This window comes from Schistocerca serialis, chromosome 2 (assembly GCF_023864345.2).
Source record: "Schistocerca serialis cubense isolate TAMUIC-IGC-003099 chromosome 2, iqSchSeri2.2, whole genome shotgun sequence".
Taxonomy (NCBI): Eukaryota; Metazoa; Arthropoda; class Insecta; order Orthoptera; family Acrididae; genus Schistocerca; species Schistocerca serialis.
Genome location: NC_064639.1, coordinates 320,991,214 through 321,008,126, shown reverse-complemented (window position 1 = coordinate 321,008,126; position 16,913 = coordinate 320,991,214).

The following is a 16,913-nucleotide window of genomic DNA, read 5'->3' as shown; positions in this document are numbered from 1 at the left end:
TATTTGAGGAGCAAAATAACTGATGATGGTCGAAATAGAGAGGATATAAAATGTAGACTGGCAATGCCAACGAAAGCGTTTCTGAAGAAGAGAAATTTGTTAACATCGAGTATAGATTTAAGTGTCAGGAAGTCGTTTCTGAAAGTATTTGTATGGAGTGTAGCCATGTATGGAGGTGAAACATGGACGATAAATATTTTGGACAAAAAGAAAATAGAAGCTTTCGAAATGTGCTGCTACAGAAGAATGCTGAAGATTAGATGGGTAGATCACATAACTAATGAGGAGGCATTGAATAGAATTGGGGAGGAGAGGAGTTTGTGGCACAACTTGACAAAAAGAAGGGACCGGTTGGTAGGGATCACAAATTTAGCATTGGAGGGCAGCGTGGAGGGTAAAAATCGTAGAGGGAGACCAAGAGATGAATACACTAAGCAGATTTAGAAGGATGTAGGTTGCAGTAAGTACTGGGAGATGAAGAAGCTTGCACAGGATAGAGTAGCATGGAGAGCTGCATCAAACCAGTCTCAGGACTGAAGACCACAACAACAACAAAAACGCCGGCCGGTGTGACCGAGCGGTTCTAGGCGCTACAGTCTGGAACCGCGTGACCGCTACGGTCGCAGGTTCGAATCCTGCCTCGGGCATGGATGTGTGTGATGTCCTTAGGTTAGTTAGGTTTAAGTAGTTCTAAGTTCTAGGGGACTGATGACCACAGATGTTAAGTCCCATAGTGCTCAGAGCCATTTGAACCAACAACAACAACAACGTGAGTTGGGAACACTACCCAGTGTACATGTAAAATCAGAATGTCAGGAAAGGGACGAGATTATTGAAATGGAGCAACGGAGCTCCACAACTGGAAAACGGCGCATTAGCCGTCAGCTCGATATTCCAAAAACGAGAGTGGACATACGTTAAATTCCGAGGACTTAAACCCATTTTATGTGCAGCCTGTGCAACATCTGCATCCAGGTGACTCAGTACGCATACAACAATTTTATGAGTGGTTGGCCGTGTACAGATACATCATGCAATACGCTTTATTTACAGGTGAGGCTACGTCTACACACAGTGGTATTATGAACACCCGCAATTCTCATGCATGGGCGATGGAAAAGCCACAAGACATTAGGGAAACAAGATTCCAAGTTAGGTTCTCAGTGAACGTCAGATGAGGTATGATTGACATGACCTGGTGATAGGGCTAGTGTTCCTGGCAAATCCCATGACAGCTGCAGCATACACATGTTTCCTGATAGAAGACTTACCTGCGCTTCAGTAAGACATGACATTAGAGCAATGATGGCAGATGTATCTACAGCATCATGGGGTCACCGGTTCATTGAACTAGACAAGTATCCCAGTATCTGAAAAACATATTTCCTCAAAAGTGGATTGGGGATGGTGGATGCACTAACCAGCCTGCCAGATCACCCAACCCAACCCCATTCGACTTCTGTTTGTGGGACTAATTAAAGGGGGATTTGTTTGCTACGAAGGTGCACGCATGTGAAGTACTTTTCACTGCATCACTGACAGTACTGCCTGCATTAAAGCCTGTCGAGATGATGCTCGATGTGCTACTGAACACAGCCTCCGGCATGTTGACAAGTGAACTGAGCTGTTTCTCCCTTGGTGCCAGCAATGGCTGTGCGTTGTTTAGGAAAGGCCAGTTGAGGACCTGAAACCAACCTGTGTGCATGCTAGACACACTGGATCTACACCTGGAGCTATGGTCTGGGGTATGATTTTGGATGTCAGCAGGAGCACTCTCATGGTTATCCCACGCACCCTGACTGCAAAATTGTACGTCAGTCTAGTGACTCAACTTGGTGAGCTGACAGTCACGAACAGCATTCCAAGGGGTTTATTCCAACAGGATAACGTTCGACCACATACCGCTGTTGTAATCCAATATGCTCTTCAGAGTGTTTACATATTGCTTTGGCATGCTCGATCATTATACCTGTCTCCAGTAGAGCACATACGGCACATCATCAGATCACAACCGAGCGTCATCCACAAACAGCATTAACCGTCCCTGTACTGACTGATCAAGTGCAACAGCCATGCAATTCGATCCCACACACTAACATCCAGCACCTGTACAATACAAGAGGTGCAGGCCTGCATGTTTGCATTCAACATTCTGGCGGTTACAGCTGTTATTAATGTATCAGCATTTGGCATTTGCAATGGCTTATCTTTCGTGTATATTAATCTGTGATCCTGCAATCTTAATTATTTAAATATGTCACCTAGATAAATGTATTCCCAAAATTTCATTATTCTACATTAATAATTTTTTGGTGTTGGGATTTTTTTCCGTCGGTGTACATTCCTATATTCATTCTTAAAGTTGATACTAGAAACTGTCGAACAATAAGTACGTTTTCGCCAGATGATTTGCATGTATATTCAAGTGTCTGCCAGTTTAGTTCCTCATGACACTCTCCCACAGGTCGAACAAAGCTGTGACAATTTATTTTGTGCTGCCCTTCTTTGTCCTATTTGGTACAGGTCCCACACACTTGAGCAGTATTCTAGAACGCGTCACATGAGTGATCTACATGCAGTCTCCTTTGTAGACGAAAGCATTTTCCTAGTATTCTAACAGTAAACTGCAGTCTGCCATCAGCTTTATCTATAACTGAAGCTATGTGAACATTCCATTGTATTGTATTGTATGGAACTGGGGACGTAGAAACGATGGAGAGGCTCTGTTCCCGCTGTAGCCCGCAGTGGTATATAACCCCACAACAGGCTACAGCAGTCTACTCACCCCACCGCCACCCCACACCGAACCCAGGGTTACTGTGGGGTTCGGCCCCCAGTGGACTCCCCCGGGAACGTCTCACCCCAGACTAGTATAACCCCAATGTTTGCGTGGTAGAGTAATTTGGTGTACGTGTACGTGGAGAATGAGTTTGTGCAGCAATACCCAACATACTATAACTGAGGCAGAACAAGGGGAACCAGTCTGCATTCGCCGAGGCAGATGGAAAGCCGCCTTAAAAACCATCCACAGACTGGCCAGTATATCGGACCCCGACACTAATCCGCCGGGCGGATTCGTGCCAGGGACTGGCACGCCTTCCCACCCGGAAAGTAATGCTTTAGAAAATGGCTCTGAGCACTATGGGACTTAACATCTGGGGTCATTAGTCCTCTAGAACTTTGAACTACTTAAACCTAACGACATCACACATATCCATGCCCGAGGCAGAATTCGAACCTGCGACCGTAGCGGTCGCGCGGTTCCAGACTGAAGCGCCTAGAACCGCTCGGCCACACCGGCCGGCAGTGCGTTAGACCGCACGGCTAACCGGGCGGGCTTTGTGCAGCCAGTAGTTTTACCGTCGTCAGTAGGGTAGCAGTTTGTTGGTTCTGCAACTGAAAAGCTTGTGTTAGATCCAAAACATAGGCAGTCTGCGGCTGAGCCGCTTGGGCAGGGGGTGGAGGGGGTGGGGAATTCATGTTTTACATAATTACTTTATATCAAAAGGCAAGAAAAGACTCTGAAAAGAGAAATTTGATTAGCTTCCCTCCTGGAATACATGCAAGAACACAACAACAAATCAGCATACAAAAACACTTCAACTTGATAACCCCTGCAAGCTAAAACAGAAGAGAAGCTAGCAAAATCTTCAGACAAATTATCTTCGATCGGCACTGAATTATCTTCGTTCGCCACTGTTGAGTCGTGTACTGCAAGGAAGAGAATGTTGTTATGGGTGGCCGGTATCCTCTTTCTACATCACAATTGCGCATCTGGATTTATACAGTTTCTTATTTATATGAACTGGAACATTTACTTAACTTTAGTGGAGTCCATGTTTGTGGTAGAAGCTCTTCAGTAATAGTCCCACTATATTCACTAATCTGGTGGCTATGTACTGTCGTAACCTGTGATGAACTAAGCCTACTCTTCAAGTAAACTGACAGACGCCAAAGTGGGTGAATGAATGAGGTAAGCGAGGCCCTCCGGTCATCGGCGGCGGCGGCCTAAATACTTGATGTAGAAAGGGCATTGGAGGAATGTTGCTTGTAGGTGTGTCTCTGGCCTCTCTCGTGATAGGAGCGATTGATCCAGCGCCTACTAATCGATCTTCGCGCTTCGTCTTTTCCGACCGGTGTGCTGGCGACAGCTTACGCCAGCACACAGAGAGATGTGGTCCCAGAGTCAACTCCGAAAACAGACATTTTCATCATAAATGAAGTGTGTGAGAAACAACTTCTGCATGAAATGGTCGTCCAGTGCAACTACAGACTGCAGGGCATGTACAGCGTCCTGATGTTTTCGTGTGGGGCCAGTCAGAAGTGGTTCTTACAGCTGTGATACACCGATCGAAGGTGCCCTTCTTCATCACAGAGTGTGCTGCCCTTGCCCCCCCCCCTCCCCCCATCTGGACCATCTGCTCTGGACTGAGTGGAAAAGCGCTTTGAGTACAAAGACAGGAGTCCTTGTGACCTGCGACCAGTTGTGACTGGAGGCTCAGATGCCACAGAGACATCAGACAATGACGAATCACTACAGAGCTGCTTGGGAAAAATGAAATGATCGTATGGTATTGTTGGCCGTGAGGCCCCTTGCGGGGAAGTTTGGCTGCTGTATTGCAAGTTCTTTTTAGTTGACGCACTTCGGCGACTTGCGTGCGTCAATGATGATGAAAGGATGATGAAGAAAACACAACACCCAGTCATCACAAGGCAGAGAAAATCCCTGACCCCGCCGGGAATCGAACCCGGGACCCCGGGCACGGGAAACGAGAACGCTACCGCAAGACCACGAACTGCGGACGCTCCTGGGGAGATGTCATGCAACTGCGGCGCGAGGGAGTGCATGGACTGCCACGACTTTTGACCTCGCCATTAGGCGTCTATTAGCCGCCTGTGCGATTTCGAACGAGTGTGTGATGCGCAAAATGTCCTCCAACGAGGGGTTATCTAGTTTCAACGCCACAATGCAGACCTCCAGACCTGGTGAAAGCTGGACCATCACATTAAGAATCAAGGAGTCTGCGTACAAAGTCTTGCAGCCTTGAATGGCGCAAGTGAAATCGCATTTTCGGCTGAGACCTTGCAAGTCAGTGACCCAAGAGCAGTATGACTGTCCCGGCTGTTTATAGTACTGATGGAACTCGAGCCTGAAGGCAGTCACACAGTATCGCTGGGAACAGTAATTCGTCGACAGAGCGCAAATCTTCTGAAACGAGAACGTGACAAGGTCTGATAGAGGGACCAACTTCTGGAGCAGAAAGAGCTTTTCTGGCGAAGCCCAAGACAAAAACTACGATCGCTGCACTGAATCATCCATGACTTGAAAGTCCGAGAAATGCTGTATCACACGATGCAAGTATCTGTTTCAGTGCTCCTTAGCGTCACTGAAAGGTGAGAATGACTAAGGATGTATGGAGGCGTCAGTAGCAGGAGGCGCTGAGGGCTGGTCCAACTGGGCCTCATGTACTCTGAGTTTGTTCATCTGAATCTGAAGCGATTTTTGTAACAAATCTAACTGGAGCTGCTGATGGTGCATTAACTGATGCTGCTGTTCCAGCAAGCGAGCCAATTGAGCGACCATGCCAATTAACAACTTCCTTTTCCCTCGTCGCCACTGGTACACGCATGGTAGCCAGATATATATGCGCTTGTTGGTGAATGCAGGAACGGAGGGAGCCGACAGGCGGGAGAGTCAATGGCTCAAATGGCTCTGAGCACTATGGGACTTAACGTCGGAGGTCATTAGTCCCCTAGAACTTAGAACTACTTAAACATAACTAACCTAAGGACATCACACACATCCATGCCCGAGGCAGGATTCGAACCTGCGACCGTAGCGGTCGCGCGGTTCCAGATTGTAGCGCCTAGAACCGCTCGGCCACCCCGCGCGAGAGAGTCATCTGCGAAAGAGTAACCCAGCTGAATGGTATGGAGAACGAAACGCAACAGACAGTGTATGGACAAGACAATAGCCCAGGACAATGACAAACAATCTTTGACATGAGGCGCTACGCAAAGCAGTCGCCACAATGATGACAATATCAAGAGCAGTGGGGAGACAAATCCGAGACAAGCAGGGAGAATTACCACGTGGCACACAAGGTAGATATCCAACAGCTCTAGCACAGTGAATGTCGACCCTCAGGTATCAAGCACGAGTTCTGAACTGCCTGGGCTGTGAGCCGCGAAGCCGCGTGGAACTACCGTGGCTGGTGTACTCACCTGGCCAGACGGTGGCACGCTCAGCGTTCAAGCGCAACGCGGCCGCAGTGCCCTCTATTGGCTATCGAGGTCCATTTCCTCCAGTGGACATTCAACCTCTGCGGCGCCCTATCCCAGACAAAGCACACTAAACGTTTCTGTATAAGTTAGTTTCCTGTTATCGTTTGCAGGGTAAAAACGACGAGAGAGTTTTTACAATTCGTAGGCTGTGTGAAGGAAGGAACTATTCTGGCTAAATGGGCGTCTTCTGACCAAATATTGCAGTCTTGTGCTAATGTGGTACTTGCCAACTTCAGACACTGTTTCAGTAAATGATATACAGTCCACAACTAGAAAAAAGTAGGCAGTCCTTAATCAGAGATGAGCAAAACATTTTGACCAACTACGTAATCTGTCAACTAGGCAACGTTCCAGTAATGTATCGGACCCTTTTTAGAAGTCTAGACACACGCACCACTATCCACAGCATTCTTTACCCCATGAACAAGCAGAGAAAGCCAAGTTTCACGCGATAGGTGCTTGCAGAATACGTGTTGGTATCTGGAGAGGAGCTGTTCACTTTCCAAAAAAGTCACGATATACTGTCACAAAGTTTGTAATGTCATTCTTCAATAAATGACATCAGTGAAATAGCTCTATAGACCTGTGAATCTCACCTTTTATGGAATGGAAGGCCTGTGACTTTCCCAGTCATGATTGACACTCCATTGTTCCCACAGGTGAGTGCACACATAATTACTTATCTGAAATTGCATTCGATAATTGTTCTTGAGACGGAAACGCATATTTCTATATGAAGATGGTATCTGTTCTTCCGAACATTTTCAACCGTCCCCGTTGATATTTATCAACGCCTGTAAGCAGCCAATGGTCTGGATTTCATTGTAATTTCACGCATATTTCTTTCCCAAAACTGAAATATCATTCTTTTCAATTGTTACTTTTCGTCAACAATTAAGCTGAGAGGCCAAATGTCATGAGAAAGGTTGTCACATTTGAAGATATGCCGTGATGACATGCGCCCGTTGCAGCTAGATGCAGTGTATGGTGAGAGTGTAAACGTTATCTCAGCAGTGCGTTGCAGGCAGCTGTCTATTGAACTTCATAGTAAATTGTGAGCTAACCAACTTAGAACTGAACGTGAGACGTGTGGGTCATACTGTATCAGAGATTACACAACAATTCAAGTTCCAACAGTGTCTTGGTTGGTTCTTCAGTATCCAAGATATAGTGTTCCAACACGAGTAGACCTCCACACAGGACGACCACGTGTGTTTGGCGTATGGACTTTCACTTTACGTCACCTCCACAGGGCCATACAAAGCGATCGACGGTCTACTGCCTATCACATCGCTGCCAATTTGAGTGCGGAGTGTCAGGAACCCATTTCTACCAGAAATGCATGGGAAGACAAATGTGTCGCTTAGGATTCGGCAGAGGGGGAAAGAGTCGCTATGAACATCACATCCACTGACTTCTCACGGTTTTCGGTCACTCAGTGTGCAATATTTATGTAAAGTAACAGCTACCTTCAGATTCTTTGACAGCACGAAATCTTACCTGTTCTACATTGAATTTTTGATCAAGTTTTGATGAGACAATTTAGCCTGACTTCCCACATATGGACTTCCCTCATATGGAGACAGAGACTTTGGACCCTCATATGGAGACAGAGACTTTGGAAAGCTGGTATCCTTGATGAACATGTAGAGCAATGGTTTGCCACCTAGTCATTGAAGCCATTCTACTGACGCATACGCTAACAGCTGCCCTGTGGTGCTTAATGAGTTGCATACCCTCAAGGATGTAGATGCTTCGCACAGTATTCCGGTTTGGCTCGAGCTTTAGTGTTTCAGTCGCCATATTACACTAGAATCATCTTTGCCGTTTTTCTAAATACCATCAGGAGGGTATCAGGAAACCTGCATTTGCTGTTGGCCCCTTTCTCTCTTTTTCTGTGCGTTACTTGGGCTTTTTCCCCTTTTCTTAATACGAGTATATAACGGATACACGCTATTTTTGGAAGCAAAGACTTTGTTTCTTTTTTCATTCGTTCATTTGCAATAATGGATCACCCGAACTATGAAAATTTAGTAAATAATTTTATTTGTTTTCACGAAACGTTATTGCAGTACCAGTATGAAAACCTGATCACCACTCATTGTTTTAACACTTTCATAAAATGGGTACCCATTTGAAGTTTTACTTAAGTTTGCACACCGTCATCAAATAGTGAACAAAGAAGCAACCAATACTTTAGTTGGCAAACATATTACTATTGTCTATCTGGAAAGAACTTGGTCTGGTTCTTTTTAAAACAGACAAAACAATGCTAAGAATTTGTACCTCAATTACTTTTAGATAGCATTCAACAAATGCGACACTCATCACACACAGAAGCTACACTCCTGGACATGGAAAAAAGAACACATTGACACCGGTGTGTCAGACCCACCATACTTGCTCCGGACACTGCGAGAGGGCTGTACAAGCAATGATCACACGCACGGCACAGCGGACACACCAGGAACCGCGGTGTTGGCCGTCGAATGGCGCTAGCTGCGCAGCATTTGTGCACCGCCGCCGTCAGTGTCAGCCAGTTTGCCGTGGCATACGGAGCTCCATCGCAGTCTTTAACACTGGTAGCATGCCGCGACAGCGTGGACGTGAACCGTATGTGCAGTTGACGGACTTTGAGCGAGGGCGTATAGTGGGCATGCGGGAGGCCGGGTGGACGTACCGCCGAATTGCTCAACACGTGGGGCGTGAGGTCTCCACAGTACATCGATGTTGTCGCCAGTGGTCGGCGGAAGGTGCACGTGCCCGTCGACCTGGGACCGGACCGCAGCGACGCACGGACGCACGCCAAGACCGTAGGATCCTACGCAGTGCCGTAGGGGACCGCACCGCCACTTCCCAGCAAATTAGGGACACTGTTGCTCCTGGGGTATCGGCGAGGACCATTCGCAACCGTCTCCATGAAGCTGGGCTACGGTCCTGCACACCGTTAGGCCGTCTCCCGCTCACGCCCCAACATCGTGCAGCCCGCCTCCAGTGGTGTCGCGACAGGCGTGAATGGAGGGACGAATGGAGACGTGTCGTCTTCAGCGATGAGAGTCGCTTCTGCCTTGGTGCCAATGATGGTCGTATGCGTGTTTGGCGCCGTGCAGGTGAGCGCCACAATCAGGACTGCATACGACCGAGGCACACAGGGCCAACACCCGGCATCATGGTGTGGGGAGCGATCTCCTACACTGGCCGTACACCACTGGTGATCGTCGAGGGGACACTGAATAGTGACCGGTACATCCAAACCGTCATCGAACCCATCGTTCTACCATTCCTAGACCGGCAAGGGAACTTGCTGTTCCAACAGGACAATGCACGTCCGCATGTACCCCGTGCCACCCAACGTGCTCTAGAAGGTGTAAGTCAACTACCTTGGCCAGCAAGATCTCCGGATCTGTCCCCCATTGAGCATGTTTGGGACTGGATGAAGCGTCGTCTCACGCGGTCTGCACGTCCAGCACGAACGCTGGTCCAACTGAGGCGCCAGGTGGAAATGGCATGGCAAGGACTACATCCAGCATCTCTACGATCGTCTCCATGGGAGAATAGCAGCCTGCATTGCTGCGAAAGGTGGATATACACTGTACTAGTGCCGACATTGTGCATGCTCTGTTGCCTGTGTCTATGTGCCTGTGGTTCTGTCAGTGTGATCATGTGATGTATCTGACCCCAGGAATGTGTCAATAAAGTTTCCCCTTCCTGGGACAATGAATTCACGGTGTTCTTATTTCAATTTCCAGGAGTGTATCTCCTAAGAGATTCGTGTAGTAAGAATTGGTAACCTGTTCTTGATGCCAGCTATTTCCATCTTACTTATCGACTCCAGTTTCTTCTACTATCATCAGCCAAGTCCTCCCCCTCATAGAGGCCTTCAGTGTACTCTTTCCTGTGTGTTTAGTTGTGGAAGTCTCATTGCAGGATTAATGTTACCATCTTTGCTTTTAATTTCACGGAAAGCTGTTTTGCCATTTGTATATACTGAGCCTGTCCTTCCGTCGATCATTTTTCGGTTATTTTTTTTTATTTCTTTATATTTTTCCTCCAGCCGTTTCATCATGGCTGCTCTCCACTTCTCATTTAGTTCGTTTCTAAGTGATTCATATTGTAGTATTCCTGTCTCCCCCTGAACATTTTTGTACTTTCCCCCTTTGTCGATCAAAGTATTCCTTCTGTTACCCAAGGTTTCTTTAGCGTTACCTTCCTTGTACCTATGTCTGTCCAACATCCGTGATTGCCCTTTTTAGAAATGTCCACTCCTCTTCAACTGAATTATCTATTGTGATATTCCTTATCACAGTATCCACATCCTTAGCAAATTTCAAATGCATCTCATCGTTTCGCAGTACTTTAGTACTGCACTTCCTTTCACACTGATTCTTCCTGTCTCATAAACTTCAGTTTATTCTTCGTCATTACTAAATTATCATCTGAATCTACATCTGCTCCTGGATAAGCCTTAGAATCCAATACCTGATTTTTAAATCTCTGTCTGACCATGGTGTAATCCAGCTGGAATCTTCCTATGCCTCCAGATCTTCTCCAAGTATACCTCCTTGTCTTGTGATTCTTGAACAGAGTATTCGCTATTACCATCTGATATTTACTGCAGAGCTCAATTTCTCTTTCTCCTCTATTATTTCTACTGTCTAGACAACTTTTGTATCTTTGTTAGTAGTAAAATTTTGTGACTGCCCATCAGTTCCACAGTAATGGTGATTTATAAAGCAGAGGAGTACCTTCATGTTATAAAATTTATAACGCAGAGATGCAGCAAGTTGAAATATATAATAATAATAATTACTTACCAAATACTATGGCAAAATTGTATGATAACCTAATCAAAATAACTTTAACCCCCCCCCCTCCCCCCAGCTGCCTACTGCCCACAATGAAAGCTATAATGGCCACTGAGCATATTGACTACCACTAGCATACATCATAATCTTCCATAACACTTTCTTCTATTCCTTACCCTACAATTGTGTTTCAATCCACTATGATTATTGGATTTTCATACTGAATCACCCTCTCAATATCCTCACATACTTTCTCTCTCTCTTCATCTTCTGCTTGCAATATTGGCATGTATACCTGAGCTATTGTTGTCGGCACTGGTTTGCTGTCAGATCAAATAGAACAACCCTATGACTGAATTATTCACAGCAGTTCAGTCTTTGCCCTTCTTTCCTATTCATAACAAATTCTACTACCTTTCCACACTTTTCTGCTGCTGTTGATATTAATCTAACTTTGTCTGACCAGAAATCAATATTTTCTTTCCGTTTCACTTCAATGACATCCACTATATATAGATTGAGTCTTTTCATTTTGGTTTTTGAGATTGATAGCTTTCCTGCTAAGTTCAAAACTTCCGACTTTCCGTGCTCTCACTTGTAGACTGTTATCCCTTCATTGGTTAGTCTATCTTTTTCTCATGGTCATCTCCCAATTGACAGTCCCCTCCCAGAGATCGGAATGGGTGTCATCCAAAATCTTTTGCCAGTGGACAGATCATCATGACACTTTTTCAGTTACAGGCCACATGTCCTGTGGACACCCAATCAGTATCTTTAATGTAGTGGTTTCCACTGCCTTCTGCATACTCATGCCATTGATCATTGCTGACTCTTTCTTCCTTTTTGGGGCAGTTTTCCATCCTAAGAGCAAGAGAGTCTCCTGAACCAATCCCATCCACAACGGTGACTTCTTATGCCGGAAGTCTTCAGCCACCAATGCTGATGATTTTTATTCAAAATTTAAACATGTCTGGATTTGAACCTGGGACTGATGACATTTTCTTTACTATTCAAAGACACTACTCATAGACTATAAGTTATCATATTAGAAAACTGAACTTTCGCTGCAGCCTGCCACTTTGACAGATTCTTGTATGTCATCAGCAAAAGTTTGAGGAAAGACAGAACATGTAATCAATACTGACTTGTTATGAGTACACCTAGAGCCATTTTTCATGAAATATTGGAACTATTTGTCTGTTTGCCTCAATTCTCCTTGCAACTGAAAATCTCAGATGGATCATGCTTCAAAAATCTTCCAGTAGCTTAGCACCTAAAATTCACAATGGATTTTGCTTGTGTTATTTTCATGTATCTGAACTCTGCCTTCCTGGCAACAACATAATAAGCACAAATCTCATATAAACTACGTACATTCAGGTAAGCAGTAACAGAGTTGGGCGAAATGTTTCTGAGTGATGAATGAGTACAAGTAAAAATTATTGTTCGCTACTTGTGAATAAAACGGGTTACAAAAAATAAGTAAATCTGAAACCCAAAGAAATTTATAGCCCTAATTTTTTGTCCTTTATTAAACAGTTGTACTCTTCGCAGCTTTTATATTAGTTTTCACAACCATGCTTTTTCAAAAATCTTGTCAGGAAGTTTACTCGATTTTCAAACAATTGCCATTGTGGAATACAGAAAGGTACATCCTACACATGCCAAGGAGTTAGTCTTTATTTCGGGATTAAGAAGGAAAACTTCTAAAGTTACCATCCGCTTAGGTAAAAATTCAAGAAATATTCAATTTCACTCTAGTTTTTGGCAAATAACTACAAAGAAGTATATCAATTAAAAAACTATGCCATCTTGTAACACAAAGCTTATTCAGAGTTAGTCCTAATACATTTTCCATTATTTCAGATGACTTTGGATGTCCAGCATGCATGACATTTTTGCGTAGTTTTCTGATGCTCTTTGGCTAATGTTGTCTTCGGATACTTTAAAGTCTGTTGGTATTAGTCACTACCAACCACTGAATCTTTACTTTATTCACAAGTTTTGTATCATTAGAAATACAAGAAAATTGCGTGTTATACAAATGTGATGCCCACATTCGATAGTGTTAGCAATCATTAGCAATCGTGGAATGATTGAGAAAGGTATTGCAGATTGGCTCCTTGGGTGGTTGCATTCTCATCTCTTCCTACTTAGATGGAGGGTAGGGGGGGGGGGGGGGGGGGGAGGAGGACATGCTGTCAGCACGTGGAGAGTCAGTTATATTGGATCACATGGGTAGTGCAATTTGTTAAGGCCATTCACCTGCGAAGAAATTTTATGTTACATTTGTGACACTGTAAGGCTGTGCTCAGCCTTTAGGTTGCTTGGAACACTGGACTGCTTTACTTGGAATTGTTCTATTGGAGTGACGCCACTTGCTTTTCTCTGACCTTGTAACAGACTCATCCAGCCCGTCACAGGGCCGCCACCTGAATTGGTATTTTCCTCATTGTTAGATCGGAGAGAAGTGATAAGTGACAAAAAATTCTAGAGCAATGGAGGATCGTACCCCACTGCTTTGCAGTTGGGAACTTACCCACTAAACAGCCAATGCAGATTGCTTTACAAAGCATTAATAAAATATTTATAAAACGAACTACATTGAGATACAGCAACAATCACTTGTATATAAGCAGTATTACTTGTATTCAGAGAGAGGAATAATCGTTTTATCTATGAATAATTTATTTGTGATTTTTTTAACATTATCTGTTTATTCGAAGAGTCATTTATTTAAATAATGCACTTCTCTGAGTAGTAGGTATATATTATAAAGTAACAGAATTATGTTTTGAGTTCCAGTTGGTACGAATTTTGGCTGTTTTTTTACGTCTCCACTTTCCGCATAACTAATATTAGTTGCTCCAACATAGCTCACATCCTAGGTACACTCTTGCCCATGATATTCTGACTGTGTAGTTACAGTTAACCTTCAAAGAACAGCACTGGTTATATTCATACAAAGAAGCGCACTGGTTATATTCATACAAAGAAGCACAGCATTCCAGTTCCCCATATTCAGTGTAGTGGCTTTGTGGCAATATAATATACCTTATGTGCTAGTCTGCTCCGAAACACAATTTGAACAAGACAATATTTATGAGGTGCTTTGGGATACCCTCATGCTACATTATTTCTGCCTCCTGTCCCCTCCGTCTGTAGAATTCTGAGTCTCTTTCAGTACAATGAGATTGGTCAATTTTCATGAAAATGTCCAACTCCAGACATGAAACTCCTCTTTTCTTCCACGCAAATTTCCGTGTTTGCTTTAGATTGGGATAACATTGTAATGCCTGTTACTTCCTAAACAAAAAAGTGTTACAAATGCTACCATTCTTTGCTAATGTATGGGACAAACTGCTTCACATTGCAAGCAGTTTCTTTCATCCCCTCTGCACCATTTTTTACCTTTCTTTTTATTTTAGGTACAGAAAGCAAAATCACTACTGACACTATCTGAAATAAAACGTGAATATCTACTTAACGAGATAATGGTAAGTGCCTGCATCCATTATGACTCAAAGTCAACAATCATATGTTCATATTTGGAATAAATATAAAATCTATCAAAATCAAATTCTTGAGAGAGAGAGAGAGAGAGCAAAAATCAGAATTACTAAACAATGTGCCTATGGATTTATTTCATGTAATTAATACAAAAAAGCTCTTTGTGACAGGGTAATTATACTGACAATTGAAGACAAAGCATTACATTACAAAGGCCTACAGAAGTTTTAGAATGAGAGGTGTCACTTTTGCTTACACCCATTTTAATAATTGCTCACACACCTAATGCTGCCATGAGTCTCTATTCTCTTAACACATTCCACAACCAATAAGCACCATGAGATGGGAGACACAAATGTAACTTGAAGTTATGTAGTAAAATTTATCCCTACAGGTAGCAGGAAATTAGCACTTTGATGAAAAGTCACTTGTCAGAATCACTCGCCATAATCCATGTTTCAAAGCATTTCAGACATGTAGCTGTAGTCTAAAAAATTTCGAAATATTTCAACAGGATGACTACTCAAACTTGAAAACAAAAGCATCCTGAGAATTAATGGTTTTTACAGGTGATATATTAATTTCATTCCCAATCATTCCAACTAGTGACCTGAAAATGTAGCATCTATTTTTGGCAAAATTCGTAAAATTCTTTTTTTGTGTGTATGATTAGATGTGCAAATAAAGAGATTGTCATGCAACATATCTGAAGACAGCCTTAGAGCCTTGAAAGGGGATGAACTCAAAGCAGCATTCAAGACATGATTTTGCCAAACAAGTGTTTGACACAATCAAACCACGTCAAGACACACAATGGCGAGTGTCAATGGACAGGTTTCATGGGTGACCTGTTATTAAGTTTGATGACAAATGTCTGAAGACTAGTCCTAAATTCTTGTCAAAATTAAAGAATATTGATAGTTTTTAAATCTGGACAGGTTTTACTTAATTCTTTATGGATATTAAAATACAGAATTGTGTTTTTTGCAAACAGCAGTTTTGTTTTTCTTACCTGGCATCTGCTAACTTCATCAATGTAATTTTCCCTATTAATCTACAGCAGCATAAAATGTCCTAGTACTATCTTTACTGTATATATTAGAGCTGTGTGGAAAACAGAGCATCTGTATGGTACTCCGTTCAGAATGGTTCAATTTCATACACTGACGACTTGAAAATAGCAATTCTGAGACACAGCAATGGACCAATAAATAAATTTACTCATGAACTTTCACTCTTCAGTTCATCCTTATCCTTCTGCACACCCTCGATGAATTTTTTCATGTTTGATTTTACATCAGTTGCTCTTCGAGGAACTGGGAAATTCTCCAGCCATCTGTTGTACAACAAATTTTTTGGAGACTTGGTGGAGCCTGAATATTGAGTATATTATGCTCTCCTGTCTGAGAAATTCTTGAACAAATTTCACAAGGCTCTCAAAAATAATGCAATGTCTCAATGTGTTGTTCTGATTGCATCTTTCAAAGCATTAAGCTTGTAAAGAAGCCCACATCCACAAATGTAAAGTGGTTTAAACTCTGCTGAATGTGCTTTATATTTCAGAAACAGCAAATTCAAATTTGGTAAATTCATTGAAATCTGTAGACTCTTACCCCTTTGGTATGTCTTTTGACAAATCAATAAATGCAGATAAAAGATTGGTAGCTCTGGAATAGCCAAGTATGGTGTCTTATCGTTATCTCTTTTTCATTCTAAAATCTTGTATTTACATCCTTTTGTGTGCTTCCCCCAAGTTTAGGCAAGGATTCATCACAATCAAGAACAATATAACTGGATTTCTTCAGCAAACCCAGCAACTGTTGGTGAAAATAAGGCACAATTCTTAACATAAGAACATATCCTATCTTATCCCACTGATGTTGCAACTTGTTAGTTACAGCACACCACATCACCATAATGGCTTTTCTTTCATTACAACGGGGACATACTAGATATCGATAACTCATACTGAATAATATTCTTTAACCGACACACTTTGAAATACCGTACTTACTCAAGTATAAGACAACACTGAACATATGATGACACAACCCCCCCCCCCTTTTTTTTTTAAGATGCTCCTTGAGAAAAATATACTTTTCCAACATATTCTGAACAATCACAATTACAAACTTTTATTGACCTATTTTATCTTCACTGCCTTTTTTTATTTATTTAGACTGTCGTCTGTGATATCACTATTTTAAATCATCGTCGTCGTGATTCTAACACAACAGCTGTAAATATTATACCTTTGTTATCACAAATATTTGGCAGTTTCTTCCGAATATATTGCAATTTCTGAAGTTATAA